We start from the raw sequence: 19,725 nt of genomic DNA on the forward strand, positions 1-19,725 counted from the left end.
ATTGTGACTTGTCATTTTCTTTTCACTCGTGAGACTGGATTTATTCAGATTTCCAAGCATGGGCCTGCATGTGAGGGAGTTGCTTGTTGACTTATGATAACTTCATGTTACTGATACAATTAAATGGAGTGCACATTCATTGGCACTTATTCCCTTTTCCACAGTTGCAGTGGCTGAAGAAGAAGGTACAACTTGTGCTGTAGATCTGAATACCAGGGCCAAGGCCTCCAGACTCAATCACAGACCACATGTGTGCCCAAATTACATCCACCTCCTTGGAGGGCAATGCACATTGGGGAGCGTCACATTCTGATGGCACAGCAGCTGATGAGGAGCCCCTGGATCCCATCATTGTTGTGGATATCTCAGCAGCAGTGTGACAGGGTGGTAGTGACGTAACAACACACGGGCCCCAGGGCATTGAGTACTGATTTGAGGTTTCAGGGTGGATGGAGGAGGAGTCCATTGCAGTCCTGCTCACGGTTTCAGGTGGTGGTAGCAAGGGGGATGTGCAGATGCACACCTTCCCCTGAGACAGGAGGCTAAGCAGTCCATCATGGAGGGGTCATCCCATCCTTCTGTCCCAGGGCCATCTGCTGCCAGACTGCCCACCTTCACTGATGCCTCCACCCAGACAGATCCTGCACTTCCACCCGATGAGGCAATCCGTGATGCAGTGTTCCCCCGCAGGTGGTTGACATGAGGTGGCAGGCATCTCCCTATGATGTTGTTCATGACACTCATCACAGTCAGATGGGCCACCTCATGTCACAACTGGCACCAGTACTGCATGGCGGTGGCCTCTCTGGATAGACCACTGCAATGGCACCCCCTCTTCCTTCTACTCCTCCTCTGTGCTCCTGTCAACCTCAACCGAGGTCTCCATGTCAGCCAACACCATTGGCTTCCCGTGCCCCTGTCAAACCATTGGACAGTCTGGATGTGCCTGTATCCCTGGTGGAGGTGGAAGTCCATAAAGTTCCAGATGGTCACAGAGCCTGGCCAGAAACAAAAAGTGGTACATGCTGCAAAGGAGTAAGTGTTGGCAGTACAGGTGCAGTACTCTCCCAATGCAGAATGTCATCAAATCAGAGGGAGTACCTGTACCAGAGACACATTTCCAGGTAGCAGGAGATGTTTGTGCTCAGAAGATATATCCATGATAGAATAGCTGACAGGAGGAGGCAGCACGGTGCATACTGTCATATACACTGGAGTACAGGCAGGGGCAAGATGGGTTAGGGCCTGGCAAACTAGACACGCCTTGCAGACATCCACTATTCTCTTGCAGGCATCCACTGCTCCCATCCATCCTCTCACCCAATAGGGCTCACTTTACAACTGGCGCCTTTGATGAGCCTGATTAGTTTAGCCACACTTACTGTATACCCAACATTGGCCTTGACAGCCTTTCATTGAACCTTGCAGCACGCTCTAGTCTCTGGGCGTGGTTGGCTTTATACGCCATGCCCAAAGGCAGGTCCGTGCTTCGTGTTGCATCTGTAGCTTCAAGCAACACGCTCACCACGATCCTGCTCAGTCCAGCCCCCGAGTGAGAAATCTTGAAGAACTTCAGCTTACCTCAATTCCGCCTTCTGCTTTGGTACAGCCACACGCACACACGCTCCTGGAACTCTGCACCTAAGAAGAAAGGAAAGACAAAGCATTTGAGTGCTTGTGGCTTGATCCTTATCCTGGCTCGCCCTCGCAAGCACGTTCGCAAGTGGCAGCATAACTTCCCCGAACTCTTTGGTGAACCGGGGCAGCATGGTGAGTCTTTGCGTACTTCCCTTCCTCAGCGAACACTTTCAAGATACCTGTGGAAAGAGGACAAGGGTTAGTTTTACTCACCATCTGCAACACAGTTCTCCCACGTGCGCCCAGCATATGGAACTCGCCATAACCCAAGGCTACACCACAGCCGTTCAGCGCTGCTTCAAATACTTACCTTCAGATACATACCTACGAACTGAAAACAACACTGGATCCAGTGAAGAAACTGGATCCCCGAACTTACCAGCAACAGCATGACTCAAATCCTGCCGGGTGAAGGAACTCAGTGGAGCTGAACAACACAGATACTAGACCCAGGACCAATAGGAGCAACTGGTCCGTGGGCTCCAGAGACATAGCGCCCCTGCCTTGTTCAGGATGGAGAGTTCACCCAATTAATCCCCAAGGTGAACACCCTTACCCAACAACAGCACACTACAAGGGGGTGAAGGGGGCTCAGGGTCCAGATCTTGACAATCTAAGCATCTTCAACTTTCCATTGGCAGGTAGCTTTATGGACCAACTCTTGGGATCCTCAATAAGCAGGGAAGAGGTCCCGAGGAAGCAGGGAAAGGTCCTGAAGGCTTCATCGCTTCCGCAAAGACCCAGGTGAGTGTGACACATACATGGTTCAAGTAAAGCAGGAAGCAAGACACCGGGTATAAGCTTTGGTGTCTTCCCAGGTAGAATTCCTGAGGTAGCATGATGAGGAGAGGCAGCAAGCACATGAGGTAGCAATTGCCAGAGTCAGGGCCGAGTCTGCAGAGAGGTTGGCGTGGGCCATTCTGGAGGAGTCTTGCTGGGCATTGGCGAATATTGAGTCAAGGATGAGGAAATCCCTGCAAGCCCTCCAGGAAACAACAGAGGTCACCTGCAGGAGGTGGATGCTGAGGGGGAATCACCTTAGCGCAAGCATTGTCCAAGATTTTTAGTTGATTAGCACCCTGACTCCTGTACATAGTTCGGTAGTAGGTTTTCTTTTATTCTAATTATTTATTCGCATACAACTTTTTTTTCCTTCCATATTTTTACTTTGTTTATCATCAATACATAAATATTACATTATTCAATGCAACGGTTTGCAGTCTCTTTGTGCCATATTCAGCATGTTTTGGCTTGCTGTTGTTTGTGTGCTTTTGTGGTTCTTTGATCACGTGCACATTTTGTTTTCACATGATCTCCAAATGAGTGTATAATATGGCAGTCATGTGGTTTAAGGGCAGACTCTGTGACTCATAATAGTAATGGCCAATTCGCTGGGGCACATGTGTGCATGTTGCTGGTGTGATTGATGTTTAGTTTGATGCCTTCATGTCCAATGTACTTATGTGGACTATGGTCAATGTAGGGTGTGACATGTTTAGAGTTGCAGGAGTTTCATGTGTTTAGGCAACACATCTGTTGCTGAGCAACTTCCATGCTTGGCATACAGGCATGGTGTTCATTTGTGTGCATGCTGTGTATGGGTGTGTCAACCATGTATACTGTGGTTGGCATAGCCCTTCCATTGTAAATGTTTGCATGAGTGTTGATGGTGGGGGTTATTTGGGGTAGGCATGGTGGAATTACTTGGACTGGCATGTCCATGTGGACATGTGTTTTGCAAGTACAGAAGGGAGCATCATAAGGGTGTATACAGCAAGCTACGGTTGACATTTTTGGTGCAGGCGGATTACATGTGTGCTATCAGTGTATCTGTTATGGTAGAATATGATTTGTATTGTGTGTCTACTCATGGCAATGTGTTTTTACCTTTGGTGATGGGGCATTTTTCTGAAGATGTTTGGGTATCTTGTTGAGAATGTGTACACAACTGTTTGGGTGTCCAGCCAGATGTTCTCCAGTGCAGGGACATTTGAGGAGTCTGGAGACAGCTCATTCACTTTCACTTCTCCAGATTTCTTATTCTTCTATGTAGTGTTCCTTTATGCTGGCCCAGATGTTGTGATGGCCCTTGGCACTTGCTTGTCCATGCGGATATGCTCACACTTCCACAACTGATATGGCTTATTGTCTTTGTGGATGATAAGAATTTATTTTGGATCCCTTTGATTCAGTGGGCTCAACACCTCACATGAGGAATGTGTCACCTGAAGGGCAAATGACCCAGCTATAGCAGCAGGAAGCATGTATTTGGCTGTTGTTGTATAGCTGAGTGTTATCCAAGGGGAAGCCATGGAAGAGGTGACTGTCCTGGAACCAGCCGCATGCTTCCAAGTGATCATGTTGGAGGAGGATATCTGGCAGGTGTAGTTTATGGAAGACACAAGCCAGAAGAGTTGAGGAAGGTAAATCATCATCCCTGAACCTGGCTGTGGGTATTGAAGGTGCATAGCTGGCAAGTGTGCTTGCACTTACAATCATTGTGGGGCTGACACTGCCATTGTAATGAGCAAGGCCTGCAAGCCTGTTCAGCAGTTTATTGGGTCTGTGAGTGGGTGTCAGTATCCATTTCTGCTGGTATGTGACTGTGCCCTTTGCACAACGTATCATGAGTGTCAGCCAGCAAACAGTTCTGTGTGTTCAGCAGGCAACATGATTAGTACATCAGTGGGAGTCCAATCGTTGTATTCCAAGGATTATGTAGGGGACATCCAATGAGCTGTTGGCTAGAGATTGTTGCAGCCAAATTACATATTTGTGGGTGAGGACTATTAAGGTGGGCTTTGACTTCATCATGGATTTCTTGTGCAAAGTTGCTTAAATAGCAATATCCTTTACATGCATTACTAGTGCAATTTTGTATTAGTCCTAATCCCTCAACCTGATACTAAAAATGCATTGAAAGGATGTTTTTTTGCAGTATGTCAATCTTATCCTGCTGGTCAACTATACTGTCAGCGTACTGCCATGCTCTTTATATTGTATTGACAAATATGAGACAAGACCAAAAACCTGTGTCCAATTTATTTTTAAAAATAACACAAATCTGCTAAATCGGATCCTCTGCCCCTCGAATAAAATCTTGTGCTCTCCATTTTTTTGCGCTACACTTTTCTACCCGTTGCATTTATCATTCTGAAAAGTAATTAGCATTGTGCTGCCTACCGCAAACCTAGTAATTGTGTTACCAGCCCTGCGCACCTGCCATATTTTCCGCTGAATAGACCCCAGTGTCAATAAAGCACAGCCTACCACTCTTGGCCTTCTTGGCTATTCCCCAGATTTATAAATAATAAACGCGGGTGCTAAAGATCTCCATTGTGTTCCAATCACTGGATAAAATGAAGTTCCTCTTAGTTTAATAATGAGCAGCCTCTGTTGCACTTCTGTGGAATTTTGCCATATCTTATTACACAGAGTCCTAATTATAGGGTTAGCACGTGCACAGTAAGGATGCATTTCTGCTAAAGAGAATTTCAGAAGTGTTCACTCAGGAATAACGGAGGTGGTGTCTAAAACACATCTCTTTCAAGCACCATCGTTCCTGTTAAAAGATGTGTTTCGATGAAAGACATTTTTATTTCACTATATCAGATATTGTTTGACTGCACACACAAATAATACTGTCGAACGAGGTATTGTCCTTCATACACCGCCATATACTTTTAGGTGCAACTGTTAAAGCAGGAACTCGAGAACCCGAGAAGCAGTCTGTCTTGTGTTCATACTGGCTGTAAAATGTCACTTATGTATAGTGCAGTATGTTCAGAAAGGCCCTAATGAAGCAGTAAGCATTTATTGAACTTCACTTATTTTAACTGCAGCTGGTAAAACGTTTCCTTTATTGTCTAGCCCCAGAGGACAATGGTGAAACCACAACTTCCACGAATGTAAATCCCAGCCTCTGCTAATTCTGATGACAATGGGCCCTTTTCTTTATGAGGTGCATAATGAGCCGGACCACGGCATAGCCAAAAGCCATGACAAGCTCCAAGCATGCCCAAGCGGCTACCCCTGTCGTCTGTAGCCAGAGTTTAAGCATACACTGCCTCTGGCCATCGTGCATGAAGGAGAAACGCTGTCAAGGAAACACATTTCTATCTGCTTTTCGTTCAGTTTACTTCACGGCTTCTTCCTTTATACGCTGTACCATGAAAAGGAGAACTTAGTATATCATTAAGGTAAACCGTTTATTTCCATTAAAAAAAATAATAACATTAAGCCTAATTTCACCGATAGAATAAAAACTGAATACATTCTTTGGCCGGGCTATGTTTGAACATTAATCATATTTGCAGACAATTTGAAATGTGCAAATATTTCATGTTTGCGCTCTAACAATACAAGGGGAGTACATGGCTATTCAACAAAGTACTTCATAAAGTGATTTTGAAGCCGTATAATAGTGACATTCCAACCAAGCAAATAGCTATTTGAAGACACGTACAATAATTAATAAAAAGTCAAGTTCGGAATCATGAAAATATTGGGACTGCTGACACAGCATAGTAGCACTCATAATAGAGAAAGTAAACTGCTTGACGTATTTATATAATTGCTTGGATATTGCATACACGTGCAAATACACCCATGTTATTTGACTGAACAACGTTCGGAGCAGTTCCAAAAAATCTATACACGCCAATGAAACACGCATGCTTAAAGAATCTCATGTGGTAACAGTGGCAGAGACTACATGGACCAGTACATTATGCATCCTACACCGCGAATGCCAATGAAAAGAGGTCAGTGGCACCCGAAGAGACAAATGACACATTGTTGCTAAGAATAATCAATACACTTTTCTGAATGGTGGCAGGCATTAGGCCAAGCACGAGGAGTTCATTCAGGTCATCCCCCCACTAGCGCCCAGCCACACATTAAGGCTACTTGGAGGTAACTGAAGAAGTGAATACAGACATGCATTAACACTGCCATGGGCAGTCAGAGACTGGGCAAGATTCTCAAAAACGAACGCAAATGTAAAAAGCGCATTGGAAGCGCCTTTTTCGCTCGTTAGTTTTTAGAAATTCGCAGGTCACCATATTCTCAAAGGTGAACTGCGCATTTCTTGAGGGCTGTGCGACAGTGCAAAAGAAGTGCTGGCCAGCCACCCGGTAGACATTAGTTTCGGAATGTAGTGACAGCCCCTGTGAAGGCTCGTCACTGTGAAATGTAAAGCAAAATAAAATGTTAAACTGCGCCTGTCACACAACGACAAATGTTTCACATATCACTATGCACCTCTTCTTTACAGGCACAGGGGAATATGCCTCATTTCGGCACGTTTCAAAGCACCTCACATCTGCAGATTCGGGATGTGCATTGAAATGTTCAGACATGCACCCTTATATGTGCAAATGTGCAAGGGGGATGGGAAAGGGTATCTAAATGTTCACCTAAATCAAGCACACATTCAGATCTCCTTTGAGAATGGGATGCAACCATTGTTGGCGTAAGTGATGAGATGATCTCTCACATCTCAGAAAAAAAGCATAACTTTTTATCAAAATCAAGTGATGTGCCTAAGCAAACGTTTTATTCACATAAAATACACTCAGACACCTGTGAAAAAATACTTTTGCTCTGCTGAAGTATAAGATGGGTAGTGGTTAGAATGGCCTACTAAGTGGAAGAACAGAAGGGCAAGGATCCCACCAACCCCAAAAGACCCGCAGACATATGAAAACTAAGCAGAGAAATGGTTTGGAGGTATACAACAGAAATGTAAAAAAATATACATTTTAATCACAGAAAGAAATCCAAAATCACAATATTTCAAAGCAGCAACATTTCAAAACAGCAGAACAGTACAAATTAAGCAGAGGGAGAAAACACACTATTGTTCACAACAGTTAATTCAGACAGAGGTACACACTAATCTAAAGATCATGTGACTAAGGGCCAGATTTCCAATCCGAAGTGACTGACTGCCAACGTGAAAATACTCCAACATTCCTAATTAAAATTAAGACAAGACCTATACTAATGGAAAAACTAAAGCACATATAAAATTAATCTATACAATTGACACACAACAAAGACCATAATTAAATGATTCATAAATGACTCTGCATGGAGAAAACGAATACACTAGACTCATGCTTCCAACTGCTGTCCAAGAATGAGGACCAACTGGTTTCGACGTAAAACATAGTTTTTACATGTCTTCTTCAGGATAACTACATTTCAAAAACATAATAACAAGTTTATCAAAATGAGAATTAATACATGTACTGAAAAGTTGTATATCTTATTCATTGACATACTCACAATTGGATAGGTCCCAGAAATTAATAATACAAAAATGCAATAATGTTCACCTCTCTGAAAAAATAAAATAAAACTCATCCTGATTGCCACCACACATGGAACACCCACACTGGATGACAATGCCAAAACATCCATTGATGACAAAACGAACTGAAAGGCAAACCAAATGTATATAGTTTATCCCTAAAGAAAATGCATGACTAAATCGCCTATGACATCAGCCACACTGTGACTCTTTGTAAAAAAGATATAAAATTACCTCAACAACTGCTCCACGAAGCTTGAATAAGGGAAATAATAATGCTGTGCCTCTTGTTCACCTGTAACCAAAAGGTGACACAGAATCGAAAATGATGACGATGGTAAGCATATGTCGGTTTAAAACAACACCCGATGTGGAAAGCGCAGAGCCTTACCAAAAACAGCTGCACATTCCGCTCGCGGTATAAAGCATTCCTGGCACAAAGCGTATACTCAACCCCTTGCAAAAGGTTGGTTGCCTGAATGGCACCACCGGGAATAGTGAGCATATTATGGAAAAACACAATTTATAAAGATAAAGAAAGGACTAGACACCATGCAAGGTACAAGACTAAAACAGCGAGTGTGGTGGTCTTCTTAGAATGGTCCGTAGCATGATAATAAACCATGCAAATCACAATTCCTGCAACGAGTTCAGGCCTTCCTTGTCCAATGATTTTAAGATTAAAAATCCATAATTGCTCTTTGTACGCCAATGTATTTGTTACGGCTTGAGTATTGGCTGCAAAAACAATTTTCAGTGCAGAACCAAGAAATTCCATCCAGTGTACACCCCATCTCCATGAAATGTAAGGGAAGAGGAGCATTTGAGCTTCTTGTTCTTATTTTAGAACAATGCTCATGTATGCTCAAGTGTAGTGCGTTCTATGTTTTTCCAATATCGATTTTTTTCACAAGGGCAGCAAATTGCATAAATCACATCCCATGTTTCGCATGTAGGGAATGTGCGCAATGTCCATATTTTTCCTTCACTATCAAACGAGTTTAGCTTTCATGAAAATGTGCATGCCACACATGAAGTACATGGAAAATGCCCAACTACAGGCGTATGGAACAAATTCGCCATCCTAGCTGTGAGTTCTTTCATCCTCAGGCTTTGAGCAATTTGTTTTCTAGACTTTTAACATTCTGAAAGGCAACCAAAGGTCTAACAAATGATTGGTTGTAATATTGTAAAATAGCAAAATGTCTTACTATCATGTCATGAATGGCATTGCTAAATTGGCAAAACATTCTAAATTGGCAAAACATGGTGACACATGTTCAATGCTTGGATGGCATGTGAGAATTATCTATAGATAAAAGCAATTCTCTATTACTGAAACTTGCCTGCTTCCTTTTTTTAACTAACCTCCTAGGATACCCATGTGATAAAAGCCTTTGTTGAAGGATGTCAGCTTGTATGTTAAATTTAGCAATGGCCATTCAATTCCTCCTTACACACAAAAACATGGGAAATTGTGAACCAAGACCTTAGGATGTTGACTCATGTAGAACAATGTCCTATTCCGTGTACTGGGCTTACGGAATTAATCTGCCTCCAACTTCCCATCAGTTTGGAAGATCTTCAAATGCAGAAAGGCTATATTTTACAGATGATTTTCACAAGTGAAACATAAGTTCGGATCCAACGTATTCATCCAATTGACAAATTGTAGCAGCTTCTCCTCAGTATCATTTCAAATGATGACTATGTCATCTATATAACTCTTATAGGGGGATATGGAGGCATGAAAAGGATTATTGGTACCCAGAATGTGTGTCTTCTCAAAAGAAGCCATAAACAAAATTGCCAGGTTAGGGACGCACAAGTGCAGCCCAAGGCAGTGGCTTTTCATTGTTGATAAAAATCATTTTTGAACATGAAAAAACTCTTTGTAAGTATTAAAGTAGCACATTCCTTTACAAAATTCAGTGGGCACATTATGAGGAATTGGGAGGTTGTTAAGCACTTGCTCCAAAATCAGTAATGCTCTATCTTGCAAGATATTAGTCTAGAGAGCTTTGATATCCATAATCACAAGAGATTGTTGTTCTGGATTTGTTATCTATTTAATTTATTTATTGAGCATTTGTATGGCGCCTATATATCAGAAAGTGATTCCAGGCGCCACAAGACAAGGGGGGTTACGGGGTACAGAGAAAAAAATAACAGTAACGGTTCTACTATGCCTTGTGGCATAGGAACGTGATTAAATGGAAGGCCCTCAACAAGATTAAAACCATCCCTAGTATTTGTGAGATAAGTAGTTGTCTCTAAAGATAGTGGTTTAATGAAAACGTCTGCATATTTTGAAATTGGTTCAAAGATAGTACCGCAATTCTAGACAGTAGGATGCCCCGGAGGATTGCTCACATCCTTGTGAATTTTAGGAAGGATGAAAAATAACAGAATTCTTTCATCTGATTTTAAATTTTTTTTATTTATTGTTTTTTTTGATGCAAGCACCTTCACAACCAAATAAACACATATAAATCAATTACATTGCGTCAATAAAATAGTTAAACTTCCAAAAATCATAAATTATAAATAAAATACAGTTCCCATAATTTAAATTTCATATTCACAGTGATACAAAACTTCACATTTTACTGTTCACAATTGTGTTCAAGCACATCTTACCCCTCCACTTGAAACAAGCTTTCAAGATACCTCCATTCTCAAACTGTCAATTCTCAAAGCGTATTTCTTTGTCACTTGCAATATTTACATCATTAAACTCTGCTACATAATCGCCTATATAACACATGTCTTCCCGATGAACACCGGGACTGTGAACAGGGCAAATAGCGATATCCCAGTGATACCCATTACACAAAGTATTCAATGAGATATCACAGTTTTAGCTAACAAGGTCGCCAGAATCCAAGTTTAAACAACTTTACCCATACACCAAGATTATTTTTGACAATTTTCAAAAAATGAAATAGAGCTAGCAAAGTGTTTCTATACCCCCACATAGATTGGCGCCAGAGCGTATCAGATGAATATAACATGTCTTTGTTGAAAAATGGCCCCAGGTGTTTAAGTCTACACTGGGCAAAGAAGACACAAGTGATGGTCAAGTGCTTCAAAGTTTTGGCTTTAATGTCAGAATACAAAATCTGCACCTAATATCATTAGATAACTTGGTATTTTTTCTCCAATTTTTCATCCCTACATTAGTTGCGAAAAGATTTTGTCTAAATCGCTTGAAAATTGTCCGGACTTTATCAGATGGCACCTGTATGATATAAGGAAGATGAGATTTTTGATTATGTCTAAACTTTGCATATTCCACATACGAACTATAGGTGCCGATCAAATCGGAGGTCGTAGCCCAATCCTATTGTTATAGTTTTTTTTTACAATCTGTGGGCATGTTACCAAGTCACCCGGGTGCATGGCTATCACATTCAATGACAATTTCAGTTGGTTATAGAAATGTGTCAAAGATTTCGGGTTACCATTTGCGATAATTGCTGCTAAGTCCTCATATAGCGAATTCCGAGGAGGTTGTAAAATTTTTGCCAAATTCATCAGCCTTCTCCAAACAAGCCTTGCGGCCAGCGAAGACAGGCCGAGTTCATGGATAATTATCGCATTAGGCAAACTGTTAGGTAGATGTAACACCTTTTTCCAAATAGTACCTTGGATGGAATTAAGAACAGGTCCAATTGATAAAATACATATGTCAAGCCCATATAGAATTATTGCCTCCACCTTAAGCAGGTATAACTCAATGATGGGTAATAATGAGAACCTACACAACTTATGTCGAATGACCTTCATCTGTGCAATCAAAGGTAGAATCCTAATAGTGATTGCAGTTTGCCATTTCAAGATGAAGTTCGAGTTTGTCAGATTATAAACTAGGTTATCATACCCAGTGATTGCTGGATGGGGACATTATCTAGGACCCATTTGTAGGAAATGGTTTTTCTCTTATTTGTAAATACCAAGATGTTTGATTTGGCAGGATTCGGAATAAGGTTGTGTTTGTCACAAAACTCTGCAAAATAATGTCATTTTTTTTTGTAGTCCAAACGGCGTACGGCAAAATCACATCATCAGAAAAGGTGAGCCAGCTGACTCGCAAAGCACCAAGCTTGACTGGAAATTCATCAGCATTTGTGCAGAGTTTGTCAATATCAGCAAGGTATAAATTAAACAATATGGTGGCCAAATTACACCCTTGTTTGACCCCTATGTGCGTGGAAATTGGGTCAGTTAATAGCTCAGAGTGATCAATTCTCACTCTAGTTTGTCTTATGGTCCAATGAAGCGATCATTGCAATAATATGAGCAGGGATTTGGAAGCTTTGCATTTTTTGCCACCAGAGCCCTCTGATGACACTGTCAAAAGCACTAGATAAATCAAGCAGTGCCATGAAAATGGGACCGTTTTTTGATTGGTGGGCAGAAGTCAGCAGATGTACCGGTATTGTGGCATTTAACTGCATGCCCATTGCCTTCCTGAAACCTGTTTGGAAGCGTGAAAGGATTTGCTAAGAAGAAATTACCTGGTTTAGATATTTAAGAACCAAGGATGCAAAAACATTTTCTGCCACATCCAATAAGGCTATAGGTCGGAAGTTTACCGGATTCACAATTTGTCCCTTTTTGTGAAGGGGAATAATTATCACTGTTGCCCACGAAGCTGGAAGTGTCTTGTGGTAAAAAATCTGGTCAAAGTGGCGCTTCAGATATCCAGCCCAAAATTTCGGATCATCCTTTAGAACATAGGGCGGAATGCCGTCCAGTCCTGCTGCTTTGGAGAATTTCAGATTCTTGACAACTTCCCCCCCAGTTTTAACCGTGCCCCATATCCACCAGCGTGCCCATCGATCAATAAGCACCCCTCGCTATAAATGTTCAAATTAATTCTCACAAAACTCTGTCAATAAGCTTAAGGTCATATCGCTCCAATTCTGTCTAATCAGTACTGCAGCCAATTTCAAATGGCTACAAATCATGAAATGGGATATGCTGTAAATAACTAATAATGTGGAGCATGGCCTTAACTTCATCAACGAGGAGTTGTGGGCCATTCGGTTAATGGCACTGCAAAACCTTTATATGATGGACCTCCTCACAGCCATAGAGGGGGGCTTTTGCAAGAAAATAGGGATCTCCTATTGCGCAGAAACCCCACCCAATGGCTCCAACATCGGTCCCTGACCCATGCCATTGGGGCCTGGTACAAATTGAGTGTTGGCATGGAGAAGGGAGCATGGTGGGGAGAGTAAGATGGGCTGGATTTGTTGTTTTATGAGCTCCTTCCTGGTTGGGCCTAGCCATAAACGTGCTATTTCCTATCGTTGTCATTTTACTTGTAGTATTTTGCTCCTGTAAGCTTGTCTCACAAGGCTGCTCCAAGACATTACCCAAAGGAGCAATGATGATATCCCGGACCCTCACAACAGGTAAGGCTACTCCCCTCTTAATGCAAGTACTCACACAGACAGAGAAATGGAATGGTGATAAAGAGCACAAGGTGATAAGGATAGAAGAGCAAGTTGGTCCCCTGGGGACACTTTCTTACCCCTCACTTGACCGAGAGAACTATGTAGAACACTCGGTTGATCTTGCAGGTAATGGGGGATGCTGCTCTATGACATGTATCCCAGAAGAATATGCCCGGAGTAGAGAAAGCTTATGTAATGTATGTAAGGTGTGGGTTCCCAAGGATGATTGCTATTGGGAGAGGGAAGTGAGATTGGTTAATGAGTTAAGGGGGGAGTGTTGGGACGCAAGTGCAATGTCCCAAACGTGGGCAAAGGTTTAGGATGTGTCAATTGTATTAGCAACGAGAGCTGGTAATTTAGTGTCAGTATTTTGCTGTTTGGTTTGACAGCTCTGAACATGTGTTATTTGCAATTAGCTTGGACACACTTTAGAGAGCAGTGTTAGGAAAGATTTTAATTTCAGTGAAAAATCCTCCTGAACCGTGTCAACCCCAGTACTTTTTGCTGGAATTTGTGATTATTTTTCTCGTTTGTAGGTGAGTGGCAATCTTTTTCCACTCTCACCTAATCTTTTACTCTTTTTATGGGTGACCTCTGTATGTCTCTCCATAGTGTATGATTGGAGTTATAGTTTCCTATAACCTTTGGGCTTAGGCTGGGTTTCCCCTTTGGGCTTCCCTTGTTAAATTATCTTATTATATCTTGGGTAAACTACTGTTCCCAAAATGTCAAGTGGGATTCTCATCCCCTTGACATTTTATATAGTAAACCAGCACACCCCACCTTATGTGGAGTGCTGGGGGGATACAATGTAACCCTTTGCCTACTTACCTGGTAACTTTTATGTTAAAATTACAAGTTAATTTGAATGGCTGTTGGCAGTGTAACTACTTTTCTGACTTTTAGTCATCATAACTTGCAGGCTGCTAGAATGGTGGGCTCCTTCTTTTTTTCCATTTCTCATTTGCTTGATGTTTCTGAGGTCTTCATCTGCCATTCTAGGTGGGAACAACCTCGGTTTAATTTCTATCTATGGTGGGAATCCTTTGTATTGCCTGCCAAGGCTCCAGAGTATCTGAGAAGGCAGGGAGGGGTCCAAAACTCTGCAGCTTTTTGTCTTTCACCTTGCCTGAAAGGAGCCAGTTCCCACTGGAGGGCTGATTGGACAGACAGTCCGCCCCTTTCTGTAAATTGCAGGGAGAATTTGCAGAAGTTGTGCTGTATATCCTGATAAATATTCTGACCTGCAAGCTCCAGCGACCAGAGAGCCTGCTGTGTAACCGGAGCCTGGTGCAATCCTTCCTTCCAGTCAAGCTGGTGGGTCCAAAAGTGATGATTCCTACTCAGAGCCTGGTGAGACCAACTAGATTCAAGAATACATGCAAATTTAGCCATCCCTCGACATGCTGTGTCCTTCCTGGGCTGTAAAACTACAATACCAGGGGAACTCAAGCCTGTGTGTGGTGCATGGTCCTCTGAAGTCCAAATCCTCTGAAACTTTGGTGGACTCTTGCTGGACCTCCAATCTTGGAAGTCCCCTCACCAGAGTCCAGGACTGAGAGAGTCAAGAGAATAGGACATGCAATATTCATTCTTCAACTGGCTCCTGTAAAATGGTGCCAAATCCACAGAGCCGCAGAATTTGAGAAGAATCCTTTGCTGAAAGCCTCCCCTGACAGATTTTGCTGTAAGTTCCCATCCAGTGTCCGTTTCTTTTGTCTCCATACCAAGAATCCAGGGACCGGTTCCTGTTCTGCTCTCTCCACAAGGCACCCACCCAGAATATCTTCTTTTCTTATAAGGTACTGTTTTTCCTATACCATTCACCTAGCCTTAATGCTGAAATGTATATAGGGAGCTTTCTGTAAAGTCCATGAGCACTTCTAAATAACTCTAAAGCTAATACTTACTTGTTGAAGAAGCTATCCTCTGGAACTTTGACCTTCCTGCATCTGAACCCTATCCTGACCTGCCTACCGCTGGCTGATAGACCACTAGGGTCCCTCTTCTGCCTCTTTGAAACCTTGTGCTATAGAATAGGGAAGGACTACAAAAGATAAGGCTTTAATCTTGAAAACTATAACAAGTGTAAAAGTACTTACCTATAAATGAGTTAGTGTTGTAACTGTATTTCTGAAATAAGTTGCACAGTGTCTAAAAGTTGATCCTTACCTTTGAGTTGCATTCTGCCCCTCCAAAAAGTATACACATTGGTTTACTTACTTGGAATACTGTCCCACTCTTCTTAGAAGTAATAGTATTGGTACTATTTTATCATTCTTAACTCAATGAGTGTAAAAACCTCCCAGTAGGTTTTACCTACATTTGATAACTGTGTGTTCTTCTTAAAGTGTACCACTGGGTTTTGCTTTCCTTGATATACTTTATACAGATCTAAAACAGTCTTAGAGTTAATACGTGTCTTTGAGTTGCTTATAGCACCTCTTAAACGTATATGAGGTTCCTTACTTACCTTGAAATACATTGGGCCTCATTACGGGTCGGGCGGTCTGGAAATAACAGTGGTGGTAAACCAGCCGCCACTGTTAATTCCGGACCGCCCGATCTCGAGTCCTGCAGGTGGGGGGTGGCGTTCCCGCCAGGTCTGACCTGGCGGGTTTAACACCGCCTGTCTGCAGGTGGACGTGGAAAAAGCAGCACTATCACGAGATGGTGTTTCCACTTCCCCATATGGGACTCAGTGGGAACGGGGATTTACGGAATTCCGCCTCCGGAATCCCCGGGACACCGGGGTCATGATGCCCCGGTAATTCCGGGAATCACGGAGGCAGAATGGTAATACGAGTCCGGCGGTAACTGAGCCGGAAAAACCGGCAGGTTATCGCCGGACTCGTAATGAGGCCCATTGTGTCTTTCTTAAAGTGTAACGCTGGGTTGTGCTTTCCCTGAATTGCTATTAGTGCTCTTCTAAAATTGTTTCACAAAGTTCTTACTTGTCTTTGAGTTCCTTGTAGCCCCTCTGAAAAGTATTATAGGTTACTTACTGACCTTGAATAGCTGCTGCTCTTCTAAAACTGTAATGTTGCTGAGTTAATTCAAATAGGTGTTCTTACATGCCTGACTGAAGTCACTCTGTGTGTGGTTAGAAGAGTACATGATAAATTACTCACTTGTTGGGTTGTGCTTTCCGTGAATTGCTCCTGGGCACTTCTAAAGTACTTTCACTGTGTGTATACACACCCTTGAGTAGCTTTAGACATCTATGTAGTATACAAGTTGATTTACTCCCTCTGAACTGTGTTTTAAAAAGTAACATTGGTGTGTTAATCTATCCATTCTTGATAGAAGAAAGTTATACATGTTGCAAGATATACTTGTAACAGTATTGGTCTAATTAAGTGTGTTTAAACTGAATAACACTATATATTGGGACAAATAGGGCTTACTACCCTTGATTTACTGAATGTAATCTAAAAGTATTCCTAACCTGGTTGTGCTCCCAGGAATAGCTGAATGTCATTCTGAATGTGTTATATGTTTGACCCACCTTGCTATTCTTAATAAGGTTACACTTTGGTTTGTATACCATAAGTATTGAGTTGGTTTTTATAATTGTGTTTCTATGATATGTTATAGTATATACTTAAGCCAAGGATTATCTTTGCCTACTTGCATTTAAATAAACCCTTTATTTTTAATATACATTGGTCCTCATTATGAGTATGCCGGTCCAAAAATAAGGTAGCTGGTTGCAACGTACCGGCACCCTTTCTGGGACTGCCATACTCGGACTCTGTGTATGGGCGCCGGTATGCCCGGCAAGTCTGACCTGCCGGGTGCAATGGCCTCAGATGGCAGAGTTTTCACAGAAGCACCGGCAGTATTAACAACTTCCCAAATCGGGGCTTCCCGAATCCGCCGCTTCATATCCTGGGCCTCCAAGACTTGTAATGTCCCGGTGGCACTGGGATATCAGGTGGCAGATTCGGTGTAACGTGGATGGTGGCAACCCACCGGTAGCACTGACGGGTTACCGCCGTCCTCATAATGAGGCCCAAAGTGTTTCAATGTTTCTTTGGACCATATATATGCTACAATTTCTTTATACCAAACTACAGTCCTCTCTCCCTCCCAAGATAAGCCTGGCTGCACTGTCTATGCTACCAAATGTTCTCAGGTGGTACAGCCTTATACTAAGAGTGGAGCTTTGTAATGCCTCAGATATGGTTTTACAAAGCCCTTAGTTGGACTTTAGAAAAACTGTCCCTAACAACCCTAACAGAGCATTACACAATGAAAGAATGAGCAACAATGTAATCAAGTTGTTTATTATATTTACAGATTCAAACCAGGGTGTTGTTTGAAAGTTGTATAGCTGGTTGTAGTGATTTATGCTGTGCTTTGGTTGTATTAAAGATATGTCGTTTTATTCTATATCCAGCACAGCTTTTTGTAGCTTGTAAAAAGGTAGTTAAAATGTCCAGCAGCAAGATAGGGTCAATGTTGTTTTTTAGTAACATGAGGGTGTTGTGCCACAGTAGCAAGAGTTCTACTATGTTGAATTAGGCCCTGTTAGAAATTGCAGCTTCTTGTAGTTACAGAATTAGGCAGCCCGTTGGAGCTTTTGCTCTGTCCATTTAATTGGAATGTATTCATCTTTCACCCATAGTGAATGATCAGACAGCCAATGTTAGGGAAGAAGCGAGACTCGCAGCACAGATATCAGTTAATTGTGCTAGACCGATCAGCTCATATAACCTGAGCACTGATAATGGTTTCTGACAATTAGATTATTGTTGCAGTTGTGAAGGACAAATCTTGTGAGAACAGGGTCTGGTGTAGGGCACTGCCAACATGTTGTATCTAGGTAGTGGCCCCTTTTAAAGGTGGTCAGACCATTTGAACTAAACATGTTTGATTAAATAGAGCAAATAAATATGAGAAATGTATCCCCAAGAGCAGTGTCTTGACTGCATTTTTATAAAGCACCTGGTTCCCAAGAAAAAGATAGCGTAGAAGGCAGGCCAGGGATGCAACATGTTCTAAGATGGGAGCCGCAAGATGTGATGTCATAAAAGCCATTCAGGAGTGCCAAATTGTCTGGTCTCATAAGGAAGCCATTGCATTACCAGGAGGGGTTGGCTTCATTGTTCTCATTTGCTCCCTGATGGGGTCCTCTTGAGGTATGCACATCACGAGTTGGCTAAAGTTGTCTTGACCAATAAGAGGAGTACATTATTGCAACAATGTACCTGAATATAATGGACCAATCACATCACAGTGTTTTCTGCTGACTGTAAAATTAGGTTATCTTGTAAGGGGTTTGTAGTGTATTGTGTGTAGCAGTATTTTCTTAACGCCAAAAATAAAGTAATTCAGCAATAATCACTCCTTGCATTCAGATTGGGTTTGGTATTATAGTAATATAGTGGATATGCATTATTTCAGTACACAGATATATTTAGTTGGTATACATTTTGTTGGTGGTATTTTTGGTGAGCATAATTCCTTTGTTTTATTTGTGGCCCCAATATCCAGAACCCCCTTTCTCCTTACTTAATCAGTTTGTGTGATCAATAGAGAGACCTCAGGCCTACATCTTATGGATACCACAATTTTCACATACAGTATTCACAACCCCTGTGGTATTATCACTAATTTATTTACATCAGTGAAACTATTTCCAGAGGCCTCTCTTTCTGCTGACTCATATACGTCCAGCAAACTATATCATTATGTTCCACTCAGAAATCACACACACATATATACATTGAGTGGAACCACGCACACAGCTATTTATAATTGCTCATAACATTACTTTATCTGCATAGAAACTTGGCGCTTGAAGTATCATTCCCTCTATGGCATAATATTTTTTTAGACACCAAATGAAACAGAAACAAAAAATACTCTTAGGCAGACTGTGTGTTATCACAATTTCATTACCATTCGTGAGACAATCCTCTCTGAAATAAAAACGTGAGAAAGACAAGATGCAAGAACACTACGAATTTCATTTCATATTTGCACAAGAGAGAGAAAAATTACATCGTTTGTTTTGCCTTCAGCTGGCAACATTAAAATGTGTCATTTAAACACAGTGAAAAGCTATCGCTATGCTGCCTGTCTAAAATAGGTCTCATGCACATACCGCACCCTCACTTTTATACAAGATAATTACCAGCAAATTGTAGCCGTTCAGTATGTGAACTCCCCGGACTGGTCGCTTTCTTTAAATGGCTCAAGGCTTTCCTTCAAAGCTCCCCAGCGAGGACATGCAGTTCTGATCTGCAGTCTCTCAAGCCGGTGCTTATTGACTGGAATCTCCAGCCTGGGAAAGTCAGC

This window comes from Ambystoma mexicanum, chromosome 8 (genome assembly GCF_040938575.1).
Source record: "Ambystoma mexicanum isolate Mex_15411 chromosome 8, UKY_AmexF1_1, whole genome shotgun sequence".
Classification (NCBI taxonomy): Eukaryota; Metazoa; Chordata; class Amphibia; order Caudata; family Ambystomatidae; genus Ambystoma; species Ambystoma mexicanum.